At 51.0% G+C, this 6396-nt stretch overlaps 1 long non-coding RNA gene across 1 annotated transcript; it reads left to right on the plus strand.

The window, feature by feature from the left end:
* Nucleotides 1-436: 436 nt before the first annotated feature.
* On the plus strand, nucleotides 437-1395 carry LOC311514952. Its single transcript, XR_014709995.1, has 2 exons — nucleotides 437-489; nucleotides 1215-1395. It is a non-coding gene; the product is annotated as an uncharacterized lncRNA (long non-coding RNA).
* Nucleotides 1396-6396: the final 5001 nt, after the last annotated feature.

The raw sequence follows: 6396 nt of genomic DNA on the forward strand, positions 1-6396 counted from the left end.
TCGCGATACATGTGATATTCCACCGCTTTACCTCTCCTCTCCTACCACCAATGCTCCCCATTGCAACCACCACCCTTGCACCTGCCTGGGCCTCGCACGACCTCGTCAGCACTGTTAGATATAATTTCAGCTCCTTTGTGCTCTCCATAGTCTGGGGTCTTCCCGGTTGCAGGTTAAAGTTAAAGCAGCCTTGGGAAGTTTTTCCTAATGTCCAGCCTAAACCGCCCTTGCTGCAACTTAAGCCCATTTCTTCAAAAACTTTAAAAACAGCTCAATGCTGTTCTACTTAAAATCACCTGCATTTCTTATTATTGGTTGCAGAGCAGCAGTTCTCAGCCCTCGGCCGCATGCAGCCCAATTAGCACAAGGCCCAGCTGTGTGCTAAAAAAAATTCAAAATTTGCTGCTCTGTTCTGAAAGGGGGCTGGGCTGGCTGAAGGGGAGACAGCATCTGGCAGCCTGCTGGAGCGCTCCTGCCGGCAGGAGGCTGGTGAGTGCCGCGGGTGGCAGGGTGCGGGAGAGTGGGTCTCTGGGCAGGTTTGTGGGGATGAGGGGCATATCTGGGCGGCTTGGGTCTGTGGAGGGGAGCAGAGGGGAGTGGCCTGGGGCTCCTCTGGGCAGATGGCGAAGGGGGGGTGGGGTGCTCTGGGCTTCAGGCAGCCCAGGGCTCCTTCAGCTGAGGGGGGGTGCTTGGGGCTTCTCCGGGAAGGGCCTTGGGGCTCCAGCTGTGGGGGGGGGTAGAGAGGGGTCTTGGGGCTCCGGCTGCCGGGGGGTTGGGGTGGCGGAAGGGGTGGAGTCTGGGGCTAGCCTCCCCAAAGGGGGGCGCCACCCGCTGCCCCTATGCCTGCCGCTCGCCTCCTGCGTCCCTCCTCAGTCCCCCACCCACTGCTCGCCTCCTCTCACCCCCCCACACCCGCCGCTCGCCTCCTCACTCCCCTGCCCCTGCTGATGCTTCGCCCTGCCCCCGCCCAGTAAACTGCCGTGGCTGCAGGGAAACCCCCTCGTGGCCGCATGAGGCCACGGTGGCCTGCTTGAGAAACGGCGGACTAGATGACCCTTGTGGTCCCTTCTCACCCTGGGGTTCTATGCGTCTAAGCAATGATCCCTGCTCTGAAAAGCATCATTTACCCTCATAGCTCTAAACAAAAGCCTCTGTATGTACGTCTGGCAACGATAAATCTTGAAGTCAGAATCTGCTTATTTTACCCACAATAGATGATTAAGCTGAGGCTCCGAGAGGTCGTGCATCTTACTAAAAGTCACAGTGAATCAAAGGAAGAAGCAGGAGTCAGACCTAGGATTCCAGCACAGTATCTTCCACTCCAGCCAGCAGATCCTTCCTTATTACTATCTCCTATTTCAATTTGAAAGGCCAATAAAGATACCAGATAACAGATACCAGAGATTGTTTTATAGGAATATTTTAATCTTGATGTGACATTCCCAGAGTTAACTCCCGCCCTGATCCTCAAGGATGATGCTTATTTGCTTTTATCACATACATAAATTTCTGTGTCATATGTCAGGTGAAGATGACACACCGCTGTAAAAAAATGAACTGCAGATTTTTCTTTTGCCTCATTAGCCACCTACAGTAGTTCTAAGATGCATTCCTTTCCTGTTTGGGTGGGTATGTACCTTAACAATCCACAGAGCAAATACAGTTGACATAGTAGGTTTGCAGGTATTGAATCCCACAGTGTAGCTGACAGCTGTCCAGGTCCCCTCCTCCCCGACACAGAAGACATCCCACATTCTGATCCACAGGTTACTAATAAAAAAATACTTTCAATTTTTATTTTGCTTGGACTTTAAAGCTGGAGCCTGGTTCTCCACTGCCCGCACTTTGCATCGAGTGTGTATCAAATGATACAATGGATGTAAATGCTGACACCGATCACAAGGCACTGGAGGATCAGGTCCTCGGATCAGAATGTTCAGAAGTGCTTAGCCCTGGACGTTGAGGCCAGATTTTCATACAAGCTCAGCTCACATGTAGGCGTCAAACTAAGTGGCCACATTTTCCAGAGGCGGTAGGTTGGGTGCTGAGCAGTTTGAAAGATCTGGTGCGTAAGCATCTAAATGGAAGCAGTGCTTTTCTGAAAATCTGGCCCTGATTGACCTGATTGAGTGCCCCCGCCCCCGCCTATGAGCCGGACCTGCTGGCTGCTTCCGGGGCGCAGCGCGGTGCCCCAGGACAGGTAGGGACTAGCCTGCCTTAGTGCTACAGCACAGCCGACTGGACCTTTTACAGTCCGATTGGTGGTGCTGACTGAAGCCGCCAGGGTCCCTTTTCCACTGGATGTTCCAGTCGAAAACCGGACACCTGATCACCCTACATTGTTCCCAGGGCTGGCCGAAGACCAAATGGCACGCCAGGCAAGGAGCATCTTTGCCCCTCCCTGTTCTTAAACTTTTGAATACCTTATTTTTTATTGGATTTGTAGCCCATTTCCCGACTGGGATGCATGATTGCATGCATGATTTATCCCTGTCATATAAGACGATAGATTTGCACACTGGCATCTGTAAATCTGTATTTATTCATGCACAGCACCCCGAGCCTGGCATCTCCCAAGCCCGGCAACCCAGGTGGTCACCTGGGTCGCTTCCCTCTAAATCCAGCCATGGTTGTTCCCCTCTGGTGCGGGCTGGGCCTGTCTAGAGGCTGATGAAAGTGCTGCAGCCTTGGCTAACAGAAGTGGCTGTTTTCGCTCAGGAGGAGGAGGCTCATGCTTTAAGATCCCTCAGACTTGATCCCTCTGCCGACGCCTCACCCAGGGGACGCAGCGTTGTACACACGCCCGGCTGAGACCTGTAACGCTGGGGCAACGTGAATGTCCATTTAGAAGTTCTTTCAGTACTGATAATCGGAGGTACTTTGAGTAACTGGTGCACTGGAATTTTAAAAATATTCCTTTTATTTTGAGAAAAGGAGTACTTGTGGCACCTTAGAGACTAACCAATTTATTTGAGCATGAGCTTTCGTGAGCTACAGCTCACTTCATCGGATGCATACCGAGGAAACTGCAGCAGACTTGAAACCTGTCTTTATTTTGAGAGTGTCTCATTAAGAGACCTGGTGACTACAGTAGCATTTTACTCACCCTCTTAATAACACAAGCCTCACAGCTTCAAGGAAACTAGAGCAGTGGGGCCCAAACTTTTCCCCCTGCAGCCCCCCTTGCTAGTAATGTCCGTGCCCCTCCAGGATGGGAGCGGGGGCCAAGCTGCCTCCGGAAGTGGGGCTGTGGCCATGGCTGGGGCCAGGATCTGGGAGCGGAGCTGGGGGCTGGGAGCGAGGCCGGAGAGGAGCTGGGGACAGAGCAGGGCTGGCTGGCGCTCTCTCCGTGCCCCCCTGTGGGGCTGCCCTGGGTTCTCCTGTGCCCCCCAGACATTCCTCTGCACCCCCCTAGGGGGACGCGTCCCACAGTTTGGGGCCTGCTGAACTAGGGGGAGTTGTCTAGTCTGTACCGTTAATGTGCAACATTCCCTGTCAGAAAAACCTATGAGAACAAGCTCACTGCTACCACATGTATAGGGGTCTATTAAATAGGGCAAGAGACCTGTCCTGGATTAGTATGTCTGGGGGAGGACGTCAATGCAGACAAATGGGAGCGTCCGCCCTCTAGTGGTCATTATATGAAACAACTCCTTTCACTGCCTGCAGTCGCTTTCCATGGGCCTTTTTGAATTTCCAGACTGGTAAATTATGGATGTAAATTATGAGGACTGGTAAATTGGTGGTGACTCCATCAAGATTTGCCTTTAAATCAGAATTCAAATCCTTTTGCTGCACACTTTAATGAAGGATTTTAGTTTTCCAGATTTGGCACAATAACTCTTCGGGCCTCAAATGAATTTGGTAAACGGAACATTTCTAGGATGATTTCAAAACTACTTTGACAGAAATATCGTGGAAAATTTCCCAAGGCACAGGACAGTTAGGTGACATTGCTGGAGACTGTGGTAGAGTCTGGATTAGAACCCAAATCTCCTGAATAGACTCCTGCTCCTGGCTAATTTTTAAGCCCAACTTAGACCTGAACCAGCCCCAGCCCCAAACCCAAGCCTGAGAGGTTCAGATCTTTTCCCATCCCTTCCCCCTGAACCTGACCTCCTGCCCATGGGGTCGGTGCTGTCATGTACTTCTGTCCCAGATATGGCCTGGCTACAGAGCTTGCTTATACACACCAGATATATTCATCATGAATTCCTTTAATGCTGTGCCCACTATGGTTAACTTTAGCTGACATAAGGCCTTTGACACACAGTGCCACTTAGTGGCTGAACGGTATAGTACAGTTTGCTATTGCATTAGAGGCCCGGTGGTGGTTTCATGCCCTGGTGGCCACGCCGTGTGCCCTGTGCTTGCTGGCTACCACGCCTCCGCTGCTCGGCGGAGAGGCTCTGCGACTCCTCGGCACGCTCACGGCACCGCGAGGTGGTAGCGGCTGGCAGGAGACGGGCACGCCAAAGCTGCCAGGCAAGAGGAGAACCAATCTGCACGCAATGGGATCAGGTGGTTTTCCCACCTGACTCGACCTGGACTCAACAGTTGTAGTGGGGGTCCCATCAGGTTTGGATCAGGAGCCCCCTCATGAGCCTTAGTGCTCCCTAGTTGTCATTCCCCTTGTGTCCAGCTAGAGATCACCCCTATCTTCTCCCATCTTGCTAGTTTCTAGTTGAAACCCATTCCGACATAGCAGGAACCTCCTGGCCTGGCTGAGGTTTGTCAGCAGGATGATATAGGAATTAGTGGCAGTACCCCCAGCCTGACAGTACATCCCCCTTATCTTCTCCCCGGCACAAGTAATGCTACCGTTTAGTAGCTGCTTTAAGAACGATGCAGCAGACCCATAAATGCACCCATTAACATGGCAGAAATCAGGCAACAGGGGCAGCATGAGGGAGGGTCATGGCAAGGAATCCACCTCCCCTCCCACCCCTTTAACACTGGGAGCTGCTCTGCATCCTCCCCCTGCATCTTGGCCCCCAACACATCATTCGTCTAGTGCCCATCAGTCACCTCGAACTGCTGCTGGAGTCTGCTAGTGCCATTTGAGTCTCGCTGATTAAAACACAGGCTGTTGCCTCACTCCCTGTTGCACTGGAGGCGGATGGGGTCTTGACAGCATGAGATGGGAAAAGCCTCAAAAGATGGCCCATTGGATGCCCTGGCTGAACTGGGCTGGAAAGAAAGTGATCTGAAAAAAGTGTGGGGTGTGTATCACAACCTGGGAGCAGCATCTTTGGTAAGACAGTGCTTAAAGTCTGTCCTGCTGTGACCCACCTGGATTTTTGTTCGGGGTCTTTGACCCCTTGTGTTCTCCCTGCCCCCAAACTTTCCCGTCTCAGTGAGTCCATCCCTCTATCCATGTACTTCCACCAGGCTCAGCACCATAGTATTTTACGGAAAATTCACCTAAGGCTTCTTTTACTTCCGACCTCCACTGTGGCTCCCACCTGGAGCAGCCTTCTTCATGGCATGTCTGCCCTGCCTTTTAGAGATGTTATGTCTGGCACAAGAATTGCTGTGGTTCTGGTGGGGTATATAGCACCGATGGCTAGATGGGTCGTCTTTAACCAATAGCTTGCCAGGGGGCTGTGCCCTGTCCTTTCAGGCACAAATCCAACCACAATGATCTGTGCATTTGCCTCCTCCAGGCTAAGCTATTGCAACAGGCTGGAACTGGGGATGGGTTTGAAGGCTACCAGCCAGCTGCAGCTGATGTAGTGCTCAACACTGCACCTACTAAGGAGAGCGGACTGATGCCAACATCTCACTGTGGCTGCCACTTCGGTTCTGGGTCCAATTCTAGGTCCTGGCCCTCATCTAGAAGGGCTCATGGCTCGATCCTGGTGTGGGTTACACTGGTGTAGATCTTCAGTAACTTCACTGAAGACAATGGAGTGATTGTGAGTTTACACTAAAAAAAAAACAGGAGGACTTGTGGCACCTTAGAGACTAACAAATTTATTAGAGCATAAGCTTTCGTGACCTAGCCCACTTCATCAGATGCATAGAATGGAACATATAGTAAGAAGATATATATATATATATATACACATACAGAGAAGGTGGAATTTGCCATACAAACTGTAAGAGGCTACTTAATTAAGATGAGCTATTATCAGCTGGAAGAAAAAAAAAAACTTTTGTAGTGATAATCAAGATGGCCCATTTAGAGAGTTGACAAGAAGGTGTGAGGATACTTAACATGGGGAAATAGATTCAATATGTGTAATGTCCCAGCCACTCCCAGTCTCTAGTCAAACCCAAGTTAATGGGATCTAGTTTGCATATTAATTCAAGCTCAGCAGTTTCTCGTTGGAGTCTGTTTTTGAAGTTTTTCTGTTGCAGAATTGCCACCCTTAAATCTTTTACTGAGTGGCC

Source organism: Lepidochelys olivacea, assembly GCF_965140295.1.
Source record: "Lepidochelys olivacea isolate rLepOli2 genome assembly, chromosome: 1".
NCBI classification, from domain to species: Eukaryota; Metazoa; Chordata; order Testudines; family Cheloniidae; genus Lepidochelys; species Lepidochelys olivacea.